Below are 14,621 nucleotides of genomic sequence, written 5' to 3' on the forward strand. Positions count from 1 at the left end.
ATGAATGGGGGAAAAGTATAATATACATACTTGTTAAGAACAGATTGAAGAGTAAAGCGTTATCTTTGTATGAATAAGTGATTGGCAAAACTTTGATTGAATTTCTGTTGAATTTTAAAGAATGAAATTGATAAAAGCCGTTAATTATTTAAATCTGTTATTAATATCAGCTCTAATATTTTTAGATAAAGTATGTTTACGTCTAACGATCATTTCTATTATTATTTTTACTATAATATATATAATATAATATAATAATTATTGTTATAGCGCTTTTGGTTATAGGTAATTATTTCTCTGAATATTTATTTACATTTATTTTACATTTATAACTATAATTGTATAATTGTAAACATATTTATTTTATTATATATTTGTGGTTTAATTTATATTATTAGCTTACATATTATTCCCTTTTTTTTGGTTCATATCGCAAAATGTAAGGATACATTTTATTATATTGCTTGTGATTATTTAACAAAACATAAATTCTTGCGGGCATAGAAAATCCATTGTAGAACCGCTTGTAATACCCCATTGTGTACCTCTGCTAAAAGGCATAAAAAAGGAAGTGCAATAGCCACCAAATGTACTCAAATTATTCTCTGAGCACATTTTAATTTCCCTGAGGAAAGTACGGTAAAGTATGCAGTCAGCGGGCCAAAGGAGTCACGAAAATACACAGAACTAAATTTAAGTAAAAATTTCGGGGCACTGCTAGCTTACCCAAAGGATGTCATTTTGCCAAAAACGCAAAATATTAGCAAAAAAAAAAAAAAAACAGAAAAAGGGAAAATCGTGAAACAGGACCACATAATAAAGTAGAAAAGAAAATGAAGGAAAGCTAAACAGCGAGCAGGCTGGGTCAAAAGACAACGTCTAAGTGGCATGCAGTTGGCCCATGGCATAAAGACAATTTAAGGGCAGAGCAGTTCATAAACAGGGCGCGCGCGCGCGCTCCCGTCCGCTCGATGAAATGAAAAACGACGCCGAGGCGAAACCAAAAACCAAGCGAAATAAAATTTATTTTAGTAAGAAAATTGCGTGACACACAGAGAGTGAGAGAGCGAGCATGGGAGGACGCTGTAAATGGCAGTGAGCCAATGGCTGCCATCCACAAGTATATTAAAATGTTGCCCTCTTAGTAAGACATCCGCTGAGAGATAGTAAAGAAAGAGTCGTCGTCGTCGTCGGCAGGCGATGGTCTGAGAATAAAGGAAATGATTGGTTTTTGGCGACATTTTCGTTGATGTTGCCGTCGTCTGGCCCAGCGAAGCAACAAATAGCCTCGTTCTGGAAATTGTTGCAACCAAAAAAAAAAAAAAGGAACGAAAAAAAAAACAAGAAATGGCTAAAGTTTTAGCGACTCGCAAACTTTGCACTGCAATGCAAAAACGCAAGTCAACAACAACAACAACAAGAGCAGCAGCAACAAGAGCAACAACCACAACAGCAGCTACAGTGGGAAAATTAAGTTTCTGCGCCGCTGCGCTGGCAAAGGAAAAGGACGCCAAAGTCGTCGTCGGCAGCGCCATCGTTGCCGCCAGACGCGGTCAAATTAAAAGCGCATTGCAAACAGAGTAAGAACAGTAAATACCAATAGTGATAGAAGACGTTGATGCCGTATGGTAGATCCTTCGTTTTTCTGGATCATATAATTTTAGAATAAAAAAAAAAAAAAAATAATAAAAATATCGAAATGCTTCTGGTTAATGCAGATATTTTATAAATATAGAATAATAATTTTAAATTAATTTCATATTTAATTGAGAGCTTGAAACCTTAATTATTATTTGAAAAAAATTGTAATTAAAAAAAATTGATTTAACTTAATCAAGCTCAGTGTAAATTCTTGAGACTTTCCATTTTCTACTTCATGCAGCATATCTTAAAAAATATTAGTTCATAAATATTTCTGCATTATTAAAAATAAATTCAAGAAGAAGAAGAATTCAAATTGCTGAGATTCTCTTCTAGATATCCAATATTTGAAAAATATTTCATACACATTTTGATTATATGTATCGTTCGTTCGATAACCACATTGTACAGGGCATCAAAAGAAACGCAGCCAAAGTCCTTTCTCGCAGGACTAATGCAAAGCGGCGACAGTCGCAATGGCTGCGACGATAGCGGCTGCCTTTTTATTGCATACTTTTAGGCCGCAGGTGAAGATGCCCATGCCCACGTTCGCTGTGCCAGTATTTGCGCTATTTGTTGACATCGTCTATGGTCGTAAAGCGTTATACTCAGCTCGTCCCACTCGATGCCGTCAATGTTGCCAACTTGACGGTTTTTATTGCTTTTCCTCAGTCCCTTATCTTATACTGTCGTCATACACTGCGTATGCGTATTTTGCCCTCTGCCTGAGTGTGTGTGTGTGTATATGTATGTCTTTGCATTAATTTTCAAATATTTTCGCCGTTTGTTGCCTTTTGTATATTGCTTTTGACTTGGCTATGGCAAATTTATTTATAGGCTTCGATAGGCATCTCATTGTTGTTCTTTGCTTTTGTAATTGTTGTTGTTATTGTTGCTGTTTGTTGTATCGTGTGCAAATGCTGCACACCGAGGGTTGCTTTCGATTTTCAGTTTCCTGCCCTCTCACACCCATTAGAGCAGTTTAACCGAAGCGAATTGTGGCTTTGTAGCAAAGGTGTACAATGCAGGTTGATTGTAAGGTAAGTAAATGCTCTTTTATCTTTGGAAGGAGTTCTTGTGCCCTACTGATTTTTGAGTCTTGATATCGTAATTTGTAATATAGAAAAGAATTTATCTATCCGCAGAAAGATAATCATAAAATGATCTTGAAAAAGGGATTTTATTTTATGGTAAAAGAAATATATAAAGAAATTTTCTTTCAAGTATTTGTAATGACACGGTATCGACTATATATTATTAAATTCAACTTGTCGATATATATTTACCATGAACTATAGTTTTTCTCTTTCACTCAATATTGATTTCTCATGGGCCCAGCTTTGACCTCAACTAAATGTTATGTGAGCATTGAATGCCAATTGCCTAGGTCATTTCGATTAATTTGCTTGTTAATGGCCAACACATAAATAAAGGAAACTCGCCCAAAACGTTTCGCATACACATCACAATTCGCCTTTCATACGTTCATTGACCATTGACCATGCTGAGTACGGCGGACATCCACTTGAAGCGGGGAGGACTTGGGCAGTCAGTCTACCGTCAAATTTTTCGGTATACGGCCTGGCTGTTCTATGGCATTGCACGTGGATGTCATTTCTTCAAGCTGCGCTACAATGCAACGGATCAGCGAATGGAGGACACTCAGTATAACCATATGATATCGAAAATAGTGGTTGCTGTTAAGTGTCTGCTTCTGTTGCATGATATTGTGCATTATTTGGTCCTGGGACTAGCGATATGGATATGCTTCTCGAAGGTCGACAATGCCGAGGGACAGAGCTACACGATGAATCTGCTCATACAAGGTATCCTACTATACGTATTTCGTCGCATTCTCTTCTTTTTGCATTCGGAGGCCGATCGCAAAGTGATGATGCATATGCTTAACGAGATATTTTATATCACCTGCACAATTGAGAAGAAGTATGGCATGAAATATCACGTCGAAATGTCCTTATTGTGCGTATACTCTTGCAAAATGTGTTTCATGTATATCATGTTGGATGCCTTGTGGCACAGATTTACATTTTGGATCATCTTCTTATATTGGATTCTGCTGGAGTACTGTTTTTTTGGCTACTTGATCTATCAGTTGCTTCTGCTCAACTGGTATCGCAATTTAAACTACGTCTTACAGCGCTTTTTGGATAATAACAGGAACGAAAGTTTTATATCTGGCCGCTACCATCGTCGTCTGTTGTGGCTCTTCAAACTGTATTTACGCATCAATAATTTGCATAAGTTCATACAGGAGAAGATCGCCTGGTTTCCCGCTGCAATCTATTTGGGAATATTCTCAAGTATTTTCAATATGACATTGATGATTCAGTGCATCGTCTATGCAGAGGACGACATCGATGACAAAGTGTATATTCTGATGGACGGCTGTCTATGTCCGGCCGTAATACCAATTCTGAACGTACTCATTATCGGCATCTGCACAGATCGCATACGCAGCGAAGAGTTGACGATGCAGCAGCAAATTGTACTCGTAAGTGTTCTGCTATTCCGTAAATCCGACCCACACGACTTTCGCCTGAAGGTCATCAACAGTGAGGTGAGTTGTGAAAATCACATGGGATTACAGTAATATTTATTCGACTGATTTACAGTATTTCTCGCTGATTGTAAGTCAAAAATTGGAGCCATTGCTAAATACTATCATTTTGGATACAATTTGTGATCGTAGCTTCGCATTTGACTATTTCTTCACAGCGATCTTAACTGCGATTTCACTTTTACAATATAGTGTGTCAACAAGTAAATCATTTAAGGAGTGCGTGATACATAACTAAAACGGGTGTTTTTATTATTATTAATTATAGTATATAAAAATCTATTAGTTATCTATCTAAGCTATGAGTTCTATTTAATATTTATAATATTAATTTTTTTAAATGGATTTCTTAAATATACAATTACGAAAATTTTACTCTCTTTATAGACGAGATATATTTAATTAAAATGTTTTAATTCACAAATAATTTGAAAGACTGGTTTAATTATATTGAGACTGAAATTAGAGCATTTTTTTTAATTGTGTGAACTTGTGTGAGAGTACTATTATATAAGTGTATTGTCTGACACTCCAGCTGTTTAGTCTTAAGTCTCAAATTAATTAATCGGGGCTAGAAAAAAACCTTTTCAACGTCTTATGTATATGTATCTTTGTTTGTTATATAATATTATTTTTGATCAATTTTTATTGAACACTTGATTGTTTCGTCAATCGTACTGAACATTTTGTACTCATTCGATTGAAAAAGACAGTCACTCAACAATATGGCCGCCGTTGTCGCCGCATTGCCGCCACTACCAACACAATCCATCACAATCACAAAGCCAACTCGACCAGACACAGGCGCATACACTCAATCACATACCAAACAGACGGCATACGTATACAAGCAGGCAGGCAGGCAGGCAGGCAGAGAGTCCGCGTGGAACTCAAATATATAGAGTCATTCAGGCAGGCAGTCAGTTGGGCTGTCATTCGGCAATAATACCGCAAACCAAAAATACCTCAACTTCAATGGCAACGATCTGCACAGTAGGTGGCAGAGCAAAGATGTGCATATCGAGGGCAGGCGAGAGTTGGGGCGAGACCCCCATGAGAGGCGCCAGGCCCCAGACGTCGGCTTACCAACCACATTTGTCATTTAAGCTCAACCAAATGTAATATGAAAATCGGCATGAGCGAAAATGTCAACGTGCCAGAGTTTTGGTAGAGAGGGAGAGATACATAGGGAGAGAGCGAGGGAGAGAGCGATGGGCATATGGTTAAATGGGTGGTTAACTGGGTGGTCTTGGGCCGGGTTGGTGGTTTCGCAGCCTCGTCGCAGCAATGTTGTGGAATTTCCTGTCAAGCTAATTTCCTTTGGGTGCAACGTTGGCTGCCATTTGGTTGGCTGACTGAATGCCAGAGCTTGACTGTTTGGTTGGCTGGTTGTCGTTGGCAGCTCGTTGAATCAATTCACCTGCATGCATAAAATATTTTCGTTAAAAAACTATTCAAACATTGCATATTTTATAGTTTATTGACTGCTGCTGCTGTTGCTGTTTGCTGTTTGCTGTTTACTGTATGTTGTTTTTGTGTTTGTTGCTTTGCGCTGCACAACTTTTTAACTTGTCAACGTGGCCGACTCTGATGTTGTTGCTGTTGTACTTGGCTGCCCTTTTGGCAATTTACGTGGCGCAGTTGACACAAAATATGCGCCATGTAGGTCGTCCCAGTTGGATACTAGGCTGCCTCCCTCACCAATCCACCGCCCATCATTCACCCCACACCATACCACGTCCCAGCCAACTTTGTAGTGTGTTCCATTTGCCATTTACCACCTTGACTTGTTTGCCAATTGCAGTAGCAACAGCAGCGTTTTTCAGCGTTACGTGTCGCTACATTTGGGAATTGTTTTGTGTGTTGTGCATATACCAAATATATATTTACAAACACACAGACACTCACACAGTCAGAGATGCTAACATATATAAATATAATATGGTCATGTGAGCGTATCGTGCGGGTGCAATTTACATGTACTGCGTTTCTGGAATGTGTTATTAAAATTTATGTGCGAAAAAGGTGTCGAAATGCGGGCCAACAACAACGGACATGGGACTCGAGTCCCGTGGCCCGAAAAGGACATCAACGACAACATGGCCAACGAAATATACATATTTTTATTTTTTTTACCACGTACACACATTCATGCATTTCTTGTTGTTGGTTTTTTTTTTTTGTGTACTCTCAACAAAATGTTGAATATGTTTCCACTGAAATTTAAAACAATATGCCTGTTTGTTACGAAAATATGTTGGGAAAAAGAAAAAATTAAAGTATTATTCAGTAAAACGAACAATTAAAATCCTAAGTCAATTCAAAAATAAGTAAGGCTCATAAATATAGAAATTTATAAATATAAAAATATATTTGCACACATAAGAACGCGTTATGTGAATATCTTAAAAAATATTTGAAAAATTTTCCTTGAAAAGTATAATAGAAGATATATTTCCTTTTTTTTAAATAATGGTTTCCTTTATAGGCAGAAAAAATCCAATTAAAATATTGAAATGCAATTTTTATATTTTATTATAAAAATTCAATTATTCTTAAGTTAGAATAATAAAAATTTCTATAATTAAAACTGAAAATATTTATTGTTCAAGACCTCACGCTGTAAATGTAAATAATTTGAATATATATATTAAATTTGCGGGTAGCTCGAATTTCCGAGTAACCGCAGTTAGGTATTCTTTGGTAGCGACACGCGAAGTAAGTGGTAAATAAATAACGTATACGTAAAAGCCAAATATTGCGCATACGCTCAGTTGTCCAAGGTTTTCTGTCATGCAATGCAAACTCGAGAAAGGCTTCATTCGCAATTCCAAGGCTAAAACTGCTCTGTTGTTTATGCAATTTATATAAATGACTGCTGTGGGGTAGCTTGACTTATGGCTGACTTATGTAACAAGCATAACAAATTTAATATAATTTTCCATAAAATCTTTTTTTTTTTTAATATTTATAAACTAAGTTAAGTCAAATGCACAGCGAGCTGGCTATACAAATTGTTGATTTAACATCTTTTACTTGTTCTAAGCAGCATTTCAGCTTAAGCTGCTTTGGCTTGGCATTCGCCTCAACTGTTATTTTGGCATTGCGAAGCATCTTGTGGGGCCTTGCGGTTATTTGCGTGTCTGCAATTTTTGTTTGGGCACTGCTACTGCCACTGCTGCTGCCAGTGCTGCACTTTCGAGCCATTTTTCGAGTGGGTGTAATTAAGAAAGCAAAAAGCGAATGCTCGAGGGTCTGCAGCGAGCCAAGGAAAACGACACTTGAGCTAAGCCAAACAGAAAACTGAATGGCGCCCTCGTCCCAAAAATCCACCAGCTGAGTTTTAAATAAAAATATCATTAGCTGACAGATTCAAAGATGTGCAGACTCTGTGATATTGTGGCTGCTGGCAGGCTCACCAGCTCGTTCTACTTTTCGCTTATCAGTTGTAGACCAGCAAGCGGCAGTTAGGTCTGCTCTATTTCTAGCCAAAAGTTAAACTTGGCTTAGCAAACTTGCAAATACAAACACACAGAAGCTAATATGCATAGAGATAGAGAGAGAGAGAGGGAGAGACAGAAATGGAGAGAAAAAGAGAGGAAAAGAGGCAGCTGGTGTGTGCGTGCGAGATTTACACCTGCTGCATATTGTTGACGTGACACATCAGAGTTGGCTGTTTTGAAATTATAAACCTTTTGACGCCGAGTGGTCGTAGCAACAGCTTTTAGCTCTCAGCAGGATCAACATATTCCATTGCAATCCTCCTCTCTCTGTCCCCCTCTCTCTCACACACTCTGGCTCTTTCTCCATCTGTTTGACACTTGGCTGATACTTTTTAGCAAAGCTGTCAGTGTCAAAGTGACTGTCAACATGCCATTCAAAATGAAAATTAATAACAATATGCAAACAGCAGTAGCAGCAGCAGCAGCAGCAATCGCAATGCCGCAGACAGCCACGCCCACACACCTATGCACATGTACATGCGTGTGTGTACGTGAATGTGTCTGCTCTGTAACCTGACCACATGCAGGTGCAGCTTTTAGTGGGTTTAGTTTTGAATAGCATCCAGCTCTTTTTTCTAGCCTTTTTAATGCAAAGTTGTCAAGTTCAACAATCGATAAAATTACATATGAAAGCCCTCGATTGCCATTTGAAAATTGCGGTTGTTTTTTGTGCGCAGTCGAGCACGAGCAGCGATAAAAGCTAATATTATATTCGGCTTAACGAGTTATGTAATTTCATTAGTTTTTGCTTTTAATTACAGTTTGTTGAATTGAGTATATCAGCGTATGTATATACATATATACATGTATATAACAGTGAAGAGGATGATAAGCAGAGGATTAGTGCTAAAAAATGTATTAGATTATAGTAGACTAAAGATTTACAAAAACAATAATAGTTTTTAATTAATTTTTAAAATTAATAATTTGTGATTTCAAATTAATTTTTACAATTAAAAATTTGAATCTTTTCTTTTTTTTTAAATAATTTTACATATCTAATTTGAATTAATTCATAGTTTGTTGCTTTAGGTATTTCATGAATTTTGAATTTTCTACGTTTTTTCTTCGAACTATTTAATTTAAATTTCAATACCTTTTATAGCTAAGCTCTTCTACTGTCTCCAACCGAACCCGATTTCCAAGTATCTGCTAGTCACTTCCAGTCTGTCTATCGCATTGTCTAGGTTATTTATTTGGTGAAATCTCCTTCTGCTGAAACTGACCTCCACTCACAGCTTGTGCTATCACTTATTAGCCACAAGAACATTGCGCTGGCTTTACACTAACACCAATTGATCCCGCGACCTATTACAACATACCCTACAATCTAATACGACCCCCCTGCAATCTTCAAGCACGTCTCATCCCACGCTTCACACTTCATCTGCTGCAAAGTATTTGAAAACACACACAAACACAAACACACACACACACACACACACATAGTCGCACATAGACAAAATGCTTGGTTGGCACAAAACGTAAAACCGACAACTGTTCAACTAATTTCAAATTAAACTCAACGATGGCGAGGACGTTCGGCGTGTTGGCCTCCGTTTACCCCATCACATGCCGCACGTCCGTCCACTTTGCTGGCCGCCGTTGTCCTGCCAAGGACTATCACGAACAATTTTTCAGCATTTAAACACTCAAGTGCCAAGCTAATAAACGATATTAGTGCCAAAGCTCATTTCAACAAATATTCTATATACGTATGTGTGTGTGTGTGTGTATCTGTGTGTGCAAGTGTACTCTATACAGTCAGTTGACTGGCTGCTACTGTTGCTGCCGCTACAACTACTATTGCTGCTGCTGCTTCTGCTGCTGCTGCCTCTGCTGCTGCTGCTGCTGGTGTGCAAACATTTTCCAAACAGTTACCAAATAAAAATGATTAGGAACGTGACTAAGAGTGCGAAAAATGTTATTTACTTAGCTGATGTGCGCTATGGGGCCAGACACAACGATGGGTTATGCACACACACACACACATATATATATACACACACACAAACACACATACATACATGCATATGACAGACATATACGTTGTGTGGGCGAACGACAAAAGTTTGGTGCATTGCGGCTGCCAAAAATTTGAGACACGATTCAGCTGTACTAGCAAATACCTCTTAGAAGAACTGTTATAAAGTATAATTGGGTCAAATATGTATATAAGCGGTTTCTTAAAAGCTTGTCTTAAGTGAAAAAATAATATATTATATGCACATGGTATTTTATACATAATATTAAACATAGTAAATTGATATTTTATATATTAAATTTAAATTTTTTAAAGACATTTTAAAATTAATTTATATAATATTCAAATTTTATATTTTATATGAAATAAATATAAGCGGAAAAATAATATATTATATGCACATGGTATTTTATACATAATATTAAACATAGTAAATTGTTATTTTATATATTAAATTTAAATTTTTAAAGACATTTTAAAATTAATTTATATAATATTCAAATTTTATATTTTATATGAAATAAATATAAATATTGATCAAACTGTGTAAAAGTTTCATCTGATATTTTATTTTCTGTTTTCATTTATTTTTTTAAACTTTCAATATTTTGTATTCATTTATTTATATAACACGTCGTTTATATATGTATATTAAATGTTAAATATGATAGTTTATAGTCCTCATATTTTATGAATGCTATATTTTTGATGTTTAATTTGATAATTGAAATATTTTTCGTAACTTTTATAAATTAGAATTTTCATAATATTTATAGTCTTTTCATAGATTTTTTATATTTATTTTTGCATATTATTAAATTTATATATATTTTTGTATATCTCTTGTGCAGATGATATATCTTTGTCTCTGTTCAACTTATCCCATACTGCCTCTTCAAATTATTACAGGGTATGCAAAGAAGTTTCGCTAGTTGCAGCACAGCTATTTTCATCTTCTTCATTTTTTTTTTGGGTTGAAAAAATACTTGAAAATTACATGAAAACTACGCACAGCAATGGCAATAAATGACAACATAGCCAGGGCACGCCCACTTGTGCGCCCTTCAGTCAACACTCGGCGCAAAATTTCATATCTTTGGGGCTTTCACCAGTGAGTGTGCATGTGTGTGTGTGTGTATTTGTAAGGGGATTTTTTTCATCATCTTCTTTACCACTTGCAAACTATTTTTAAACAATTTCTGGGTGCACGCAATGCCACGCCTAGCCCACATGACGCCCACTCTTGTCCAAAAGGGAAATGGCGCTGATAAGAGTTTTGTAGCAGCGGCAAAAGCGGAAAAAATGCGTCGTTATACAATATGCAGCAGTCGAGTGGGGGTGCTAAAGGAAATGGATGGGTGCCTCTATAAGTGTGTATGTGTGTGTGTGTGTGTGTGTATGTGCTTCTGTGTGTACGAGTTCTGCATATTTGCACAGTGTAAACTTTCAGCAGAGCACGAGAGCGAGCAAAAGAGTGCACATTGTTTTTGCTGGTGCAGCGGCTGCTGCAGTTGTTCTGCTGCTGTTGCTGCACGAAAGTAGGCAAAACTATTTAAAGGCCAAAACTGAAATGCATTGCACTTTTTGGCCAAGGATTCGGTTGCATGTTGCTGCAGCCGGAGCAGAAGCTGGAGCAGCAGCAGCAGTTGCTTGTTTTATTTTCATATCCTGTGGTTCTCGACTTCCTTCACATGCGTACTCGGCTTGCCGGCAGGAAATATTGATAAAAAGTGTTGCCATAACGAGAAACGTCGTGCCATTTAAATCATTTATGGTTTACGAGTTTGTGCTGTAAGAATTCAAAATACTTACAGATAGTCGACGGTTAATTGATTGGAAATGTATACGGAAATGCGTGGAGTATTAAGAAAATTCTGATGTAATGTTTATAGACTTGGATTTAAAGGACTTAAGGCTTGAAAATAGAGAACATTTTTATAATGCATTTCAGTAAGAAAAGTAGAAAAGGAAAATTATTTATTTACTGCATTTCCATTTCTAAAACTCGTTGCTCGACCATTTGAAATTTCATTTTGGACAGTTCAAGTAGTTTTCTATTAACCGCACTCGGCTTGCCCGCAACACCTCGCAGTGATTGATAAATCTGACTGCAGACAACTGAAAGACAACGAACTGAAATCGTGGTCATGAAAAAGCACTTAAATTATAAAACACAGCTCGGAGCTGTACAATGGCAGCCAACTGAGAACGAAAAGTGTGAAATCAATGATACATGGCCACTCTGGCCAGTCGCTAGACCGAACGAACCGCAGAAGCTGAGAGGATTTTAGCATTTTGGCCGACAACGAATGCAACTCAGGTTTAGCTCTTGTGTGTGGGTGAAATAAAGTAATTTTTATTTTACTAGGTTGGACTTTTATTTTCTTGGTGCACACAATACATTTTACAATATTTACAACAGCAATAAACTCATTTCCTATGTGGGCGTGGTCAACAGAAAAAAAAATGAATAGAAACACAAAAATTAAACAAACAAGCAAATGGACGAAAACACAAATCCGAAGACAATTTCGTATCCTGTTGACTAAACAGATGTATGCTTGTATGCTGTGTACAAACACACACACACACACACACACACATTGTCACTTATTTAACAGAATTTTCTCTCTTTGTGGAACTGCGGAGAATTTTGTGTACGTCAGCTGTTTGCCGTTGGAATCCGACCAAAAGGAAAATCCCAACCAACAGCACATTAGTTAAGTATAAAATTTTAATAGTGGCCGTGGCACTAGTCTAAGTCCCTGCACCACCTACACCTCCCTCACTCCCCGCACTGGCCAACAATTTGTATGGCCCATTCCCAGCCAACCAGCTAGCCAGCCAGCGAGCCAATGCTGTGACAACTTACCCACAGCCAAAGGGGCAGCAGGCGGAGCGGTTCGGAGTGGAGTGGAGTGGTTGGTTGGCTGGTAAATTTGTGCAAATTTGGCTTGTGGCCAGAACTACTTTACAGTTGTGCGGGCAGGCGGCTGAAATTGTTGTGAAATTTTAACTAATATCAGACACAGAGGCATGGGACGGTTTGTTGTGGCAGTTTCTGAAGTACTTTTGCACTTTTGGCAGATGTTTCGCAACAGAATTTAAATCTGAATCAAATACGGTTATGCATCTAACAAGCAAACTCATCTAATTTGCAACTTCAATGTTGACAATGAAAGGGAACAATTTTAGAAATATTTGCATGTATATGATGAAGAGTCTCTCAGTTTTAATTTGGTTACAAAAAAAAAAAAAAAAATAGTAATAATTCTCAGTACAATTTTCAATAAAAAAAAAAAAAAACAAATGAAATTTTGATTAAAATATAGGAAATTAATTTTTATATATTTTTATATAGAGAATCATTACAGTTTTTCTCCCTAAGGTATAAATATATTAAAATTTGTAAAGAAGGATAGATAATACATTTTAATAATAAATCTATAGCTTATCACAAAAAAAAAAAAAAAAAAAAAAAAAAAAAAAAAATACATGTATGTATATATATATTTCAGCATTTAATTTGTGTATATTTATATTTATTTAATATTGATTATTTTATGTATCCAATTGCTAATTAGGCTATATATTTGTAGTATCTAAACAAAAATTCTATAATTTCTATAAGCAAAACTAACATTTCTATTTGTATCTTAAAGTGAATTGATTGCCAAAAAAAAAAAAAAAAAAAAAAAAAAAAAAATATTCAGAAAATGAATATTTTTTACATGTATAAAAATATATATATATATATATATATATATATATTTTTTTTTTCTTTCTATAAAAGCTTGACTAGCTTTATGTATGTCTGTCATATAATACTTTTTATTATTTCTATCTCATATTTAAAATATATATGCTTCATTTGAGCAGAAAGCTAAATATATATTGTAAGGCAAATATATACATATATATGTGTGTATATATGTTATGTATAATATATATTATTTTCTTCATACAATTGCCTATCAGTGTTTTATATTTATCTGTAGAATAAATTCCTATATATATAATAAAATACCTGTAATATTTTATCTCTTATTGCTAATCTCTTGTTTCTTTGTGTGCAAATATCATTCAGCAGTTTTATTTCATCACTTGCCATATAGTGTGTGGTTTTTGTATAGCTAATATTTGCTGCTGTTGCCGTGAGTTGTCTGTCTGCTTCTAGGTAAAATGGCAAATCAAACAATGCCAAGTACACACACACACACACATGTTTCTCCCTGCCAATGCTTGTATGTGTGTATTTGTGCTTGGGCACTTTGTTTGGCTGGGTAAATGTAGCAGAAATCGTATTTAAGTGAATTCATGCTGAAATCTTAGTTAATTTTTATGGCAAATATGTTAAGCTAACAAAGAGCAGCAAGAACAGATTGTGAGCTGCTTACAGACATGTGTTTCTCAGCCATTGTCTGTTGACAGGTCTAAGCTCTGCGGCTTTCACATACTAATTGAAGGCTAAGTAACTTAAATTGCTGTACAACGGGTCAGTCAACATGTCTGTGATTAAGTAAAGCGATTTAAAAATATATAAAATACGAAATGCAAAATGCAGTTGATGTTCTACGTAGCGTATACTTAATAGTATATACATTACTTACACGTATCTTCTATTGCAACTACTAGCTTAAGCAATATCATATCATAAATAATCCAAAAGACCTGCATGCAGAATATTCGTGTTCTTATTGCGCAAAGGTCGCATTGTCATGTCTAAAAATTTATAGCTCGCAATTCAAATGGTTTTTTATTCTTTTATTTTTTGTTGCATTTTTTTTTATTGGGTTTTTGGCTAACGAAGAAAATAGATAACTCATAGCACACGTTTGGGCGCCAGAGCCAATTTCTGTCAAATGATATGTTGCTTACCTCTATGGTCTAAATTCCTCTTATTTTGTTGTCGCTG

The 14,621-nt window shown here is 35.9% G+C and overlaps 2 protein-coding genes across 4 annotated transcripts in view; one reads left to right on the forward strand and one right to left on the reverse strand.

The window, feature by feature from the left end:
• Window positions 1–14,621, forward strand: part of LOC149269917 (uncharacterized) — a 155,283-nt gene that overhangs the window by 49,459 nt on the left and 91,203 nt on the right. The gene's annotated exons all lie outside the window — the stretch shown is intronic.
• Window positions 1–14,621, reverse strand: part of Ddr (discoidin domain-containing receptor 2) — a 177,832-nt gene that overhangs the window by 45,991 nt on the left and 117,220 nt on the right. The gene's annotated exons all lie outside the window — the stretch shown is intronic.

This window comes from Drosophila arizonae, chromosome 3 (assembly GCF_054131065.1).
Source record: "Drosophila arizonae isolate 15081-1271.41 chromosome 3, UAZ_ARI_1.0, whole genome shotgun sequence".
Classification (NCBI taxonomy): domain Eukaryota; kingdom Metazoa; phylum Arthropoda; class Insecta; order Diptera; family Drosophilidae; genus Drosophila; species Drosophila arizonae.